The sequence below is a fragment of the Heteronotia binoei genome, chromosome 9, assembly GCF_032191835.1.
Source record: "Heteronotia binoei isolate CCM8104 ecotype False Entrance Well chromosome 9, APGP_CSIRO_Hbin_v1, whole genome shotgun sequence".
Classification (NCBI taxonomy): Eukaryota; Metazoa; Chordata; class Lepidosauria; order Squamata; family Gekkonidae; genus Heteronotia; species Heteronotia binoei.
In genome coordinates, this window is record NC_083231.1 from 86,812,783 (window position 1) to 86,827,696 (window position 14,914).

The 14,914-nt window shown below is 46.8% G+C and overlaps 1 protein-coding gene across 1 annotated transcript in view; it reads left to right on the plus strand.

Moving 5' to 3' along the window:
• Nucleotides 1–14,914, plus strand: part of ELOVL6 (ELOVL fatty acid elongase 6) — a 113,236-nt gene that overhangs the window by 83,327 nt on the left and 14,995 nt on the right. The gene's annotated exons all lie outside the window — the stretch shown is intronic.

Sequence of the window (14,914 nt, forward strand, 5' to 3'; positions counted from 1 at the left end):
GTTTATCAAATCAGAAAGCTTCCCCATGCCCCTGAGAGAGTGTAATGATGGATGGAGTGGATGGCCCTATTGGTAAACTTTTTTGGTTGGATGATGTCCCAATAAAGAACTTAACTTCTAAATCAGTTTCCCCATGCTTTCCCTCCCCTCTTTTCCTGCTCTTTATGCCTTAAGGAGCAGAAGCAGAACACAATGTACAAAAAACTATACAGGATGTTAATTATCTTGCTTCCTGATTAATTTTACTGTTTGGTTTAAATATAATTGTTAATGAACTATCCATTTTTCTCTGATGGTTGCTTCATTAATTCTATCAAGTTAGTTTTATTAGGGAACATACATGCCTAATACATACTTCTGCTTTGCAAATGGAGACTGAAGGTCTGGTTTGAAGATTTTAACATATGTTTTTAATGTTGAAGTGGGAACAGTAAAATGGATTGTTTTATAATGTTTTACTTCTGTGTGAATGCAAACATAACGTAACTCTGACAACTAATTGTAATAAATGATGTGCATTGTAAGACAGAAATGAATGCATCATTTCCACTGAATAGTTGCTTTGGGGGGGTTCATTCTCAATTATTTTGTCTGTATGACAATGAGGTTCACAATAAACTGCCAAGACATAAAGTGCATGTTTGTATCCCTAGTTCTGCTACTGCTTCCCATTTTAGTATTAACTGTTCTTTTTTACTTTACTGCTAGAGTTGTTTATCATGACTGAGTGCTAATGTTTGTTCTGTGGCTTTAGTCCACTGGCTTTAGTCCTTCTTATATTGGGTTAGATCTTACAGACTGAGTAGAAAGTGCTAACAGTAATGGATCTTTTTAAAATCTATCTCTCAGGGTTATTGTGAGGATAAAATGGAGAAAAAAACATCCTGTAAGGCTCTTGGAGGTCCCCATAGAGGAGAAAGGTGAAGTGTAAATGAAGTAAAAAAATAAGTAACAGACTGGCTAAAGCTGGATTCAAAGCAGAGGGCCATGTTAAAAACAGCATAATGCACATAATGAAGATCATCTTACATTCCATAGTCATTGGAGTAGATCCAAGGGCTTATTTTTCTAATGAAAAATTACTAATTTTGCTTCATTATCTGAGACTTGTTGGATGAAAAGCTCCTAAACATCAGTATTTTCCATACAAAATATAGGCTCCCACAATTTTTAATATAATTGGTATAATCAAAGGTGTGCAGTAGCTGATAACAGTTGGGAAGTTCTTTTGACAGAAAGGCAGCACATCGATTTATTCTTTTTAATGGGTGTAACTTGCATTTTTTTTAAATTTGCTGTGTTCTCAGTGTATTATCTAAAAGTCGATCTGCCTTATTGCCTGTTCTTGAATACTTTTGCTTAAAATGTCTTAAGGCTTCCCGCCCCTTCTCTTTTGCTCTTCCTTAGATGTAACTGCTTCCTTCCTTTGTACTTTTTGCAGAACCCATCATTTTATGTATTACCCCAACTTCCTTCATCATTTTCTCAATTTTTCAAGTACTTTGCCTTTTCAGAACAGTAGAATATTCTTGTTTATTGCTTTAAAACAACCGCTGTATTTACACATTCAGAATGGCTTGTCTATTATCCAGTATTATAATCTCCTGCAAAAACAACCAGTTACTCAACTGCCATTACTAGGGAGAATTGCAACATCAGAGGAGGATGAGCTGCCTATAAAGAGTGTTGCAGTCAATTTGCAATGTTTGTTTCCATAAGAATTGTGAAGCATCAAGTAAAAAATGTGATCCTTGTCATCTAGATTATAATGGTTCCATATGTCATTCAGTGGGAAATCTTCTAAATCGTTCAATAGTTTTTACAGTTTAGCAAATTGTCTGGTTGCATGGTCCAAATGACAGTCTCTGTCATTCCATTAAAAGCTTCCCCTATTTTCCTGTCCTTCACAAAGTGATCTGAAGGTTTCATTTCATCATTTAGGTGGAGGTATTTGTGAATTTCCTGCATTGTGCAGGAGTTTGGACTAGATGACCCTGGAGTTCCCTTCCAACTCTATGATTCTATGATTATTTTTACATTGATTTAACTACATGCTGTTGTTATCTTCTGAAAAATGCAGATCCTTTATTTATTTACTTCATTTATACCCACCCTTTCTCCCCAGAGGCAACCCCAAAGTGGCTCAAATTGTTCTTTCCTATTTTTATCCTCACACCAACCCTGTGAGGTAGGTTAGGTTGGGAGTAGGAGAATGATCCAAGGTCATCCAGTAATTTTCCATGATAGATATTGTTGTAATCTGCCCTGAGCCTCTGGGAAAGAGAAATGTAATAAATAAATAAAAAAGATACAAAAATAGTGGGGATTTGATCCTGATTCTTCCATGTCAGGGGTGGCCAACGGTAGCTCTCCAGATGTTTTTTGCCTACACCTCCCATCAGCTCCAGCCAGCATAGCCAATGGCTGGGGCTGATGGGAGTTGTTGGCAAAAAACATCTGGAGAGCTACCGTTGGCCACCCCTGCTCCATGTTATAGTCTAACCACTGTACCATGCTGGTCCCCCACCATACCTAGTCTGGCCAGGGCTGCTAAGACCCACCCTCATGGGCCCCCCCTTATAACCTGTTTTTATTTCACTTAGTTTAACAATTCATAAAAAATAAAATCCCAGATACACTTGAGCTTGGTGACAGGGTTACAGAAATATTTGTTAGCTATGAAGAAATTAGTCATTTGCTATAATTTCTTTGAACCCTCTCTGTAAATATGGCTGCTACACCTACTGAAGAAAACTGACTGTGCCCCTGTAACTATTTGATTTTTTTTACATCTTAAACTATTGGTTTTTTTTAAAAAAAAAAAGTAGTCTGAAGTTTCCATGTCGATCTGCACTTCTGAAAATGGCTCTTAATGCTAGAATTCATTTTATCTTCCATCACAGGTTGCGGTACTAAAAATGGCTGTTGAGATGGAGTGAAGGAATGTTGGTCATCTTCTAATGGCTGAAATTTGCAGGGGTGGGAGGAATCTTTTTAAAATGTCTCTTTGTGACAAAAGTAACTTCTTTGAGGTAGAAGGGGGCTTCCACATGTTAAGCAATGCAATAATGAGAGCGGATTTATTCATGTGAGTTATATGTTGCCTTGTGCAAAGTTTAAATGCTAAGTGACCTTTAGCCATAAAAAATAAACCAGATTATTCCAATCTAATTAGTAAATTAAGGTCCTTCTTGTATGTTTGCTTTACTTACAGTCTTGTTCAGAGGGCAGCCATGTCGGTAGATAAGCAAGATTCAAATCCATTAGGACCTTTGAGACCAACAAGATTTTGAGGGTAGAAGTTTTCAAGAGTCAAAGTTCCCTTCATCCGTATCTGATGAAGCAAGCTTTGTCTTCTCAAAAGTTTATGTCCCCAAAACCCTGTTGGTCTCGAAGGTGCTAATGGACTCAAATCTAGCTGTTTTTACAATCCTATAATTCTTCATAAAGCATTTGAAAGAACTACGAAGCTGCTGCCAAAGCTGACTAACATTTATCCCCATCAGTTTCTCTGTAATGTCAGCTTGCTGTGGAGAAGAGCACAGACGGAATTTCAAAGGGAAACCACCACAGTCAATGTTATGATCTTCTTCGTGGTCTCTGTGCATTCACACATATGGGGTATTCTTCCAGAATGGCCCTGACCTCGGAGAGTTCGAAGCAATCTTGATCGTAGATCTGGCGCGCCTCCCCCTCGTCCTGGGGCGGAGCCACCGTTTGCGCATGCGCGGACGAGGGGGGAGGCGTCTAGCCACTCAGTTTCTTCCTTACCGCTGACCTGATCGCACCTACCTCGTTGATCTCCAACTTCCTCATTGCAATCTTCAGCAAACTACTTCTTTCTTCAACCTACTTCAGTCTTTCATCTTCACCTGGTATCGTAAAAAAAAAAAAAAAAAAAAAAAACCTCCTCACTATCTTTCGGACTTTCTCCCTCACCCTCCCCCCCCCCCCCGGGAGCGGATGGAAGGAAGGGACAAGGTCACTTTCAAACGCTGCACGCGCTGCTCTGCCAAGATCCCATCGTCTGACGGGCACTCCCTCTGCCTTTTCTGCCTCGGGGAGACCCACCGCACGGATTCCTGCGTCCACTGTAGCCAGTTCGGCAAACAGGCCCGCAAGAATCGCGCCGCGAGACTCCGGAGCCATCTAATGGAAGCCTCCCTCCGACCGCATGGCGCGCAAAACCAGCCTCCGCCATCTTCCCCACTCCACGTGGGAACGGCGCAGCCGGCAGCTTCCGTGGCTCAAGGTCCCTGCAAGCCTAAGTCCGGCAAACATACCACAAAGTCGGACGGCACCAAGAAGCGTCACCGCTCCGAGTCCGCCCACGTGGATCCGACGAGCACCGCCAGCATAAAGAAAACCAAGTCTGCGCATCGACCCTCCGACCAATCTGGGCAACCCACGAGCTCGAACCCGGCCACGAGCTCGACCGCAGTAAGATCGACATCGAACCCGACCACGAGTTCCGCCTCGGCTCCAAAGACACCAACAGTGAAATCGACGCCGACGCCGAACATCACACCATTGGAGATTGTGCGCATCTCCTCCAAGTCGCCGTCAATCACGACCTCTCCACCCGACCAAATACTCGAGGTCCACTCCCCTGCAAAGAGCCACCAACCACTCGACCCCCGCGCCTTCGTAGATCTCTCTAAGCCGCTGGAAGCCCAATCCCTGACCAGGGAACCTTCAACTCCGAGAGTCCTTTTACCACGGCAACCCACACCAAGAGCTCACAGCCGCCAACGCTCACGCAGCCGCCGACGCTCCCGCAGCCACCGTAGGCAACGTTCCCGTAGCCGCCGTAGGGACAGCCGCCAACGTTCCCGCAGCCGCCGCAGTCACCGTTCCCACAGCCGCCGTAGAGAGAGATACTCCTACTACTCCCCGTCGAGATCTAGATCTCGCTCTCCCCGGACCCGACGAGGGCACCGACGATCCCCCTCTCACGACCGCTACCGCTCGGATTCGAGAGGGCGCCACTACCACAGCTACCATGACTCCCCTCGGTACCGAGACCGCGCGGACAGACACGATCGAACCCGACACTACGAAGCGTCCCCGCGCACACACCACCTCGACTACGACACACTCGCTCAGCTCCATGACGAACGCAGTCGCCTCGACCTCGAGCCGAAACTGCCCTCACCACCGGGCTCCATACACACTGCGACAAACAAACAGCTGCCACCTGTAGAAACCCAACCAGACCTACAGCACGAATCCGACGACGACTCCGAAGCCGAACTCTCCGAATCCGACCGCTCCTCGGGGTCGGACCTACAATCCCCGGCTTCCGATATAGCTAAACCGGCGGACCTGTCTCCATCAGAGGGTCCGAAATCCTACCTTGACTTAGTCTCCAATATGGCGAACTCGCTGAACCTGAAGCTTAACACAGACGCACCCAGGGTCTCGGACGTCGTCTTTGACCTCGTACATTCAGACCTCCCAGCAAGCTCCTCTCTCCCTATGCTTCCCGTCCTCCTCGAGACACTCAAGGAAGCCTGGGACAAGCCGGCATCGGTACCTCCAACCTCCAAAAGAGTCGAAGCCCTTTACAAGATCCACGCGCCGGATGCAAAGTTCTTGTTCACCCACCCGGCTCCCAACTCCATAATAGTTCACTCCTCCTCGAAATCGAAACAGACGAGACACCCGGTACCCCCGGAAAGAGAGGGCAAGAAGCTCGATACTATAGGGCGAAAGATATACTCGCTCACTACAGCTGCAACAAAGATACAAAACTACACGGCATGCTTCTCAGCATATGCATACAACCTAACCACCTATCTCAACACCCTGATACCCTCCTTACCCGAGGAATCACGAAAACCAGCCTCTAACGCCCTACAGGAATTAGCAAGACTGAGCAAGCAGCAGATTAACACAGCTCGCCATGCTGCACAGTGCTCCTCCAAAGCCTTGGCCTCAGCTATAGCCTTACGCAGACATGCGTGGCTTAGGTCCTCGTCACTCCAACCGGACATTAAATATAAGATTGAGGACTTACCCTTCGACGGCCTTGGACTATTTAACGCAGCCACAGACGACATCCTCACATCAGTCGATGACGGCAGGAAACGGGCGAAACGCTTGGGGGTCTCCCAACAACAACCCCAGTTCAACAGGCAGAGGAACTGGAAGTCCACCTACCATAAGGGTACCAAGTCCCCCAGACAGCAAACCTCATGGAGACGGAAAACCCCCCAGTCCAAGCTGTCATCTCAATACAGACCACGCACGCAAACTTCCAAAAAGACCGCAGCTACCTCAAAACCGTCTCTTTGACCACCCTGCCACGAGACGTCCAGTTTCCCTCCTTCAGCCAAACCCCCACACCCGTCTACAACAGTTTTACTCCGCCTGGAGAGACATAACATCGGACGCTTGGGTCCTCACCATCATACAGAGAGGATACCTAATAGAATTCACATCCACCCCGAAACATCACAGATTTCTTACCACCCCATCGTCCGCACCGCTACAGACAGAAATCGCGTCCCTGCTAGACAAGAACGCGATAGAACCAGTCCCACCCCAATACCATCGCACCGGGTTCTATTCCCGCTACTTCCTGGTGCCGAAAAGGGACGGAGGTCTCCGCCCGATCCTCGACCTTCGCAAACTAAACCTCCACATCACCTACAAGAAATTCCGTATGATCACACTCCAGGCAATCCTTCCGCTTATCCCAGAACGCTCATGGATGGCGTCCATAGATCTACAGGACGCCTACTTCCACATCACAATCAACCACCATCACAGAAGATTTCTCAGATTCGCCGTCGGGGAGCAACACTTCCAGTTCCGCTCTCTCCCATTCGGCCTATCGACGGCCCCGAGAGTCTTCACCAAATGCATGGCAGTGGTTGCCGCATCATTACGACAACAGAGCATATCGATATACCCATATATAGACGACTGGCTGATCGTCGCCCATTCAAGGGAACAACTCCAACTGGACGTCTCCACTACCCTCTCCCTCCTGGCCACACTCGGCCTCCAGGTCAACTTATCAAAATCCAAACTAACCCCCACTCAGAGAATTCAGTTCATAGGAGCAGACATCTCCACAATCTCCCAAACAGCCTCTCTACCGCACGACAGAGTACTCAGCATACAATCTCTGGCCAACACCATCATTGCCCAGCGCTCCCAGACAGCCCTAACGTTTCAAAGGATGCTAGGCCTAATGGCAGCAACCACCGCAGTCCTATGCTTCGCAAAACTTCACATGCGACCCCTGCAGATGTGGTTTGTCAGGACCTTTCATCCTCACACACAGCACCAATCTACACTCTTGACCCTTCCATCGCACATCGTAACATCCCTCAAATGGTGGACGATGGAACATCACCTCCGCACGGGCATGCCCTTCAAACAAGCTCCCCCCTCAGTGATCGTCACCACGGACGCCTCCAGGTGGGGATGGGGAGCCCACTTAGGAACCCTCACAGTCCAAGGCCAATGGTCGGACTACGAGCGGTCCCTCCACATCAACTGCCTAGAGCTCCTTGCAGTACACAAAGCGCTGAGATCCTTTCTCCCATCGCTACGGAATCAGCACGTCCAGGTCACTTCCGACAACATCGCCACGGTCTTCTACATCAACAGACAGGGAGGCACCGCCTCCATCAGACTCTGCAAGAGGGCCCTGGCATTGTGGCATTGGAGCATCACCCAGGGCATCTTCCTCACGGCCGTTCACCTACCAGGGACCGAGAATACCCAGGCGGATGCCCTGAGCCGCCACTCGACCAACAACCACGAGTGGTCTATCAGCGCTCAATACATCCAACAAATCTTCAAAACCTTCGGAACCCCGAGCATAGATGTATTTGCCTCACCATCAAATGCCCAGTGCACCCACTTCTACATGAGAGGTCCACCATCCCAGCTCTCCAGAGGGGATGCATTCCTCCAAACCTGGAAGGGAAAACTACACTACCTGTTTCCCCCCATCCCACTCATCACAAGGGTCCTGCAGAAAATCCAAACAGACCGCACGAACTGCATCCTCATAACCCCATGGTGGCCACGCCAACCCTGGTTCACCACCCTCCTGTCTCTGTCCAACAGGACATTCCTAATCCTCCCACAAGCACAGGACCTCCTCTCCCAACAAGACGGGAAGGTCCTACACCACAACCCGGCATCCCTCAAATTGACGGCCTGGAGAATCAGTTTTTAGACTTTCCCCCGGACGTTCGCCAAGTCCTACTGAACTCTAGAAAACCATCCACTAGGAAAGCCTATCTACTAAAATGGAAGCGCTTCACCCACTACGCCTCTCAACACAACTTTGACCCTAACTGCGCTACCATCTCTCAGGTATTAACTTATACCTTAGCACTCTCAAGAACAGGCCTCTCATACTCCTCCCTGAAGGTACACCTCGCAGCTATTTCTGCCTTCCACCCCCACATCGGGGGAACAACAGTCTTCTCTCATCATGCCACGAAGGCCTTCCTCAAGGGCATCATTCGCCTACACCCTCCTGTCAGACAAATCCTTCCAACCTGGAGCCTCTCTCTAGTGCTCAGCCAGCTCATGAAACCACCCTTTGAGCCCATGGCATCTATTCCACTACACCTGCTATCGTGGAAAACAGCACTACTCACGGCTCTCACCACAGGCAAGAGGGCTAGCGACATCTGTGCCCTGCGGGCGGACCCACCCTACACAATCTTTCACAGTAACAGGGTGGTCCTTCGCCCCGACCCGACCTTCCTACCAAAGGTCGTCTCTCCATTCCACCTAGGGAAACAGTCAACCATACCAGCCTTTTTTCAGCACCCCTCGGACGCAGGCCAGAGGGCTCTCCACAACTTGGACGCGCGCAGAGCGCTAGCTTTCTACATAGACAGAACTCGAGAATTCCGTAAGGATCCGAGACTCTTTGTCACCTACGCCACCCATAATAAGGGCAGCAAAATATCTACTCAGAGGCTCTCTAAGTGGCTCGTTGCCACCATAGAACTCTGCTACCAACTGGCGAAACAACCAGTCCCGCAACACATACGAGCTCACTCTACTAGAGCCGTCGCCACCTCGTCAGCTTTCACGAAGGGCATCCCTATAGAGGACATCTGCGATGCAGCGGTCTGGTCCTCCACGTCTACCTTCGCCTCGCACTACGCTCTTGACGTTCGTGCCCGGCGTGATGCCTCCTTCGGACAGGCTGTACTTCGCTCCATCTTCGACTGACCACCGTAAGTACCACTCTCATTACATTCTGGTCTAACCTTGCATACCTTTTACAGATCCAGCACCCGCCTCCGAAGGGATAGCTCGCTAATCACCCATATGTGTGAATGCACAGAGACCACGAAGAAGATGGACAGGTTTCTTACCTGTAACTGGTGATCTTCGAGTGGTCATCTGTGCAATCACACAGACCCACCCAGCCTTCCCCGCTGCTGGACACTCACCTAGTACGTCTTCCACCTGTCCGGTGGCGGGAAGAAACTGAGTGGCTAGACGCCTCCCCCCTCGTCCGCGCATGCGCAAACGGTGGCTCCGCCCCAGGACGAGGGGGAGGCGCGCCAGATCTACGATCAAGATTGCTTCGAACTCTCCGAGGTCAGGGCCATTCTGGAAGAATACCCCATATGTGTGATTGCACAGATGACCACTCGAAGATCACCAGTTACAGGTAAGAAACCTGTCCTTGTTCTTTCATGCAACTTGGATAGACTGTCTCGAATCTCATCTCTCAGTCTCAATGAACATTTGTAAGCAGTATGGTATGGATGTTTACATGTAAAGCCGCTCATCATCTTGCTAATGTTTGTGTGTTTCTCACATCACTGGGACCATCTGTTTACACAGGGAAAAATATGTTTTAAATAGCAAATTAACAGTGTGGGTTGTATAAAAATTGATGTTAAATATATAACAACAAAGACCTCAATTCAAAAAAGAATATTGGGGATGGGGGGGACATTTTGATATATGTTTATAATGAATATTTTGAAGTCCCTTTTGTGTACCTCTGTGTGTTGTCTATTATTGTTCCCAAGAAACTAAAAGCAATTATAAATTGGGACATCAACAACTAGGTATCCAAATGTATTACATTTATCTAGGGTTTTGTATTGTTCTTAGAGCCCTGTGTCGCAGAGTGTTAAAGCTGCAGTACTGCAGTCCTAAGCTCTGCTCACGACCTGAGTTTGATCCCCAGCGGTAGCTGGGTTTTCAGGTAGTCAGCTCAAGGTTGACTCAGCCTTCCATACTTCCAAGGTCGGTAAAATGAGTACCCAGCTTGCTGGGGGGAAAGTGTAGATGACTGGGGAAGGCGCAATAGCAAACCACCCTGTAAAATATCTGCCGTGAAAACATTGTGAAAGCAACGTCACCCCAGAGTCAGAAACAACTGGTGCTCGCACAGGGGACCTTTCCTTTTCCTTATATTGTTCTTAAAGCTTTAAAGTGTCAGTACCTCATGAAAGATACTGCAAATACATCCTGGTAGTACCAAGGACAGTCATTCTTTCATGTCTGAAAATATGATGACTTCTTTAAATGAAATTGTGGGGTGTGTGTTGATCATATGTTTTACAGCAATTACTATAAAGTTTAGTTTCATAGATTTCCTCAGCATTATTCCAGGGTTTCACATTTGTTTATTGCCTTATTTTCTTCTGCAGAGAAACTCACTGCAATTTACATAGGGTTCTGAGAAGATGGCCCATCAAGGCACTGACCAAACCTCTTACAATTGTCTTGCAGAGATAATGTAGATAGGCAGATAATGTATTTATGACCTTTAAAAGTCAGAGAGAAATAGCTAATTAAAAACTTGTTAAATGACCTCATAAACTAATTAGATTAAATATAGTTGCTGACCTATTTAAGTCTGTTGAAACACAGAATAAATTTGGGAATTGCTTTGGTTCCATTTTTGTTAAGAATGTTCAGCCTGCTCATTAAAAACTTAGACTTTGATGGGATCTTAAATTTATTTAGTAAATACTTCAAGTCCTGTTGTATCAACTGTTACAGGAGAAAAGGGATTGTAATTCTGTGGTATTCAATATACATTCATAACAGCCTGGGATCTAGAGAGCTATTTAGAAGATGCTCTCAGAAGACTGGATACAGCCACAAGGGTTTTAAATATTTGAACCTGTGGATAATATAATTTAATGCATTGGTCCTAGAAGATGACTCTGACTATACTGACAAAGATGTGGTTTGTGGGGAAACCGGGTATTGGCTTGAAAGCTGTTGAGTGACATAGCTTTATTTTCAGCCCCTGCAAAGGCAAAATATGATAGTTACCTTAGGGAAGGTACAAAGCAGCCCCTTTCAAGCTAGTCACTTGAGCTTATGGAGAGGAAGAGGACTTGGACCTCATTTCTGTCCAAAGATGGAAGTAGAGTGCCATCACTTTATACGTCTAAGGCAGTCTCCCTGCTTCACATGATTTCCTCCTTTACTTCATGTTTGGAAAACTGTCTGAAATTCTGAGTATGAGCAATGGAGTGCAACAATATGCTCTCATGCTCATCACAAGCAAGCCTGATCCATGGTTTCTCAGAACTTAACTAGATGTTGCAAACTGCATAAATTCTCCACAGAGACTTGCAGCTAAACTGCAGCTGCTCATTCCCAGTGGCAACTTGTGAGTAAAGGTACAGCAGAGCCTGATCTGGATTGAGACTGCTGTACAGGAGGAGGAATTTCTGCCTTCTCCCCTGTCCTCCTTTCAGCAACTGAAACAACCTGGGGTTGTGAGAGGGAAGTATTATTTTCTTTGTGGGGAGTCTGCACATTCAAGCATTCTGTATATGTACTGACTCGTAATGGACCAAATCACTTACTTTGTCTCCAAAAACATCACAGGGAAGAAAGGGGAAATATAGGACCCCCCTATGTCTATCAGTATTCATGGGGATTTTGATTCGAAGGGAAATCTTGAAGTAGCTCATCTCATTTCTTCAAGGTCAGGGACAGAGGGTAGTGCTAAGAGAGAGGGTGTCAACTAGATACCCCGGATATGTGGGGTCTCTCAGAAAGCAATCCTCTCTCCAGTGTTGTTTAGCATCTATATATGCCCCCTTGCCCAGCTGGTATGGAGTTTTGGGCTGGGGTGTCACCAGTACACTGATAACACCAGCTGTATCTGCTGATGGGTGGCTACCCAGACACCACCCCTCAAAATCTGGCTGAGGGACTAGAGGTTGTGGTAGGATGGTTGAAAAAGAGTCAGTTGAAACTGAATCCAGCCAAGTTGGAAGTTCTGTGGCTGGGTGGGTAGGGTACCACCTCCTTACTCCTGATGGTGCACCCTTAACACCAACACAGACTATCAGGAGTTTGGGTGTGGTTTTGAATGCTTCCTTATCAGCAAAGGCCCAGATCACAAATGTTGCCAATGTGGGGTTCTTTCAGCTATTCCAGGTAAGACAACTAGTCCCCTTCCTGTCTTGCCCTGACCTAGCCACAGTGATCTATGCAATAGTTACCTCTAGATTTGACTACTGTAACTGACTCTATGCTGATCCAAAAACTCTGGCTGGTCCAGAATGCAGTGGCACGGGTCCTGACTGGAACATCATGAACAGCACACATTCAGCCTGTGCTATGTCAGCTGTATTGGCTTCCAGTGATGTACTGGGTCAGGTTCAAGGTTTTGGTACTGACCTTCAAGGTCTTAAGTGGTCAGGGACCCATGGAGTTTTGGGACTGTCTCCTCTGGTGTGTCCCTCGAAGAGCATTATGCTCTACAGAGAACAATCTACTGGTGATCCCCAGCTCAAAAGACGTCCCGCTGTCCTCAACCAGAGCCAGGCTAATTCCCAGGTGACACTCTCAGCCGAACAACATCCGAGCTCTGCAGGACCTAATGCAGTTCTGCAGGGCTTGCAAGGCAGAGATGTTCCGCTAGCACTCCCTCCCCCCCCCTCCTCCTCCTCTCTCTCCTTTTTCTTCCTGCCACTTTTCCAACTTCTTGTGGGGCAGAGACATAATTAGAATCTGATACATTAAATGCCATCTGAGAATGTATGTGTGTAATTTATATTCTATTATTTATTAATGTTTTTATCATGTCATTCACTGCCCTGAGCTGTGTGTATGCAGGGGTAGGGCAGTTGGTAATTTTGAATTATAAATAAATTATTATAAATAAATAATACTCCTTCATAAGCTTCCTTGAGTCATAACTCACTTTTATTAGAAGCATTTTTGTATTAGCACCTATACTGTTCAAGGAATAAATCTGTATTAAGATGCCAGTGGCTCCTGTTAGTTTTGCTTCTATAGACTAACCAGCAATCCAGCCAGGATTTCAGGAGTGTCTGGAAGAAATCAGAACGCTCAGGGCCAGGACCGTATCCAGGATTTTAAAAGTTGGGGAGCGCCCTTTCCCATCCAATGCAGGGCTTGCCATTTCTCAGAAGCTTTCTGGGGTAAAGGCAAAAACTGGAGGCTCTGAAAACAGCCAAGTTGAGGCAGCCAACCCTAAAACTTTGGAATCAAGAAGGGACTGCACCTTGCGTGCAAGCAAGGGGAATTTCCTTCCACCTCCCTCTCCCCCACCCTGGCACTTTGCAGCCAGCAACTCCATCCTTCTCCCCCCCTCTCCTGGCCCATTCCACTCAGCTTCCCGCTCCTCCATCTCCCTCTTCCAGCCTGCTGCTTTTTCTGCTGCAGTGCACTGTGCCCTGCTCAGCTCTCCCAGCTCCAGCTACCTCTGATGACACTTCAGTGGCTCAGCCATGGCAAAAAAAGAGGGGGGGAGCAGACTGCCGCCCCCAGAAGCCCCACCCTGGAAGTAGGGGGCTTGCTTGGAAGTTGGGGGCAGGGCCCCTACGGGCCCCCTGTGGCTTCAAGGCCTGCTTAGGGCTCAGTTCCTAACCAAGATCTTAATTGCATCTGTCTCTCACATTTTGTCCTGCTTTTCCTCCAAGGCACTCAGGTTGGCTCCATGTTCTCATTGCAAGAAACTTTTAGAAATTGGGTAGACAGAGCAAGAGTGACTGGCCCAAGACAATTAATTTCATAGCTGCGTAGGGATCTAAGTAAAGTCATTATTGACAGCCCCATGGTGCAGCATGATAAAACTTCAGTACTGCAGTTGAAACTCTCTGCTCATGACCTGAGTTCGATCCTGGCAGAAGTTAAGTTCAGGTAGCCAGCCTGACTCAACCTTCCATCCTTCTGAGCATAGTAAAATGAGTACCCAGCTTGCTGGGGGGAAAGTGTAGATGACTGGGGAAGGCAATGGCAAACCACCCCCTAAAAAGTCTGCCGTGAAAACGGCATGACGTGACGTCACCCCAGAGTTGGAAATGACTGGTGCTTGCACAGGTGACTACCGTTACCTTTAATCATTACACAGCACTGGCTCTCTCCTTATCAATCTGAATACAAAACAATAGTAGCTTGGCTAGTATATTCCCTTTTCAAATGCAATTAAATTACAGACAAGGAAGTGTTATAATCTTCTGAGGACATTGCCACCTCTATGACACCCAACATTTATGGTTCTGCATAACAAAAGACCTCTCCTTATGATCTTCCATGTTAATAGCCTGCTACTAGAAGAAACCAGAAGCAAATAAGTTGCATGCTGTGATCAAGGTCTGTTTGACATGAATAAATATAATAAAACCAAGATATCTCATGAAAATGGTTATACCATGTATTACACAGAAGTGACAATTTTCAAATTACCAGCCAATCTGACATGGCAGAATTCTTTCACTTGCTGATATGCTGAAAGGTTTAGTTTAGTGCATAAAAGAGTAACATATGAACATTCAAAGCTGCCTTGTACAAAGTCATGCCACTGATGCATCTGATGTGGTATTATCTTCTCTACCTGGCAGTGGCTCTTCAGAAGAAGAAGATGATATTGGATTTATATCCCGCCCTCCACTCTGAAGAGTCTCAGAGC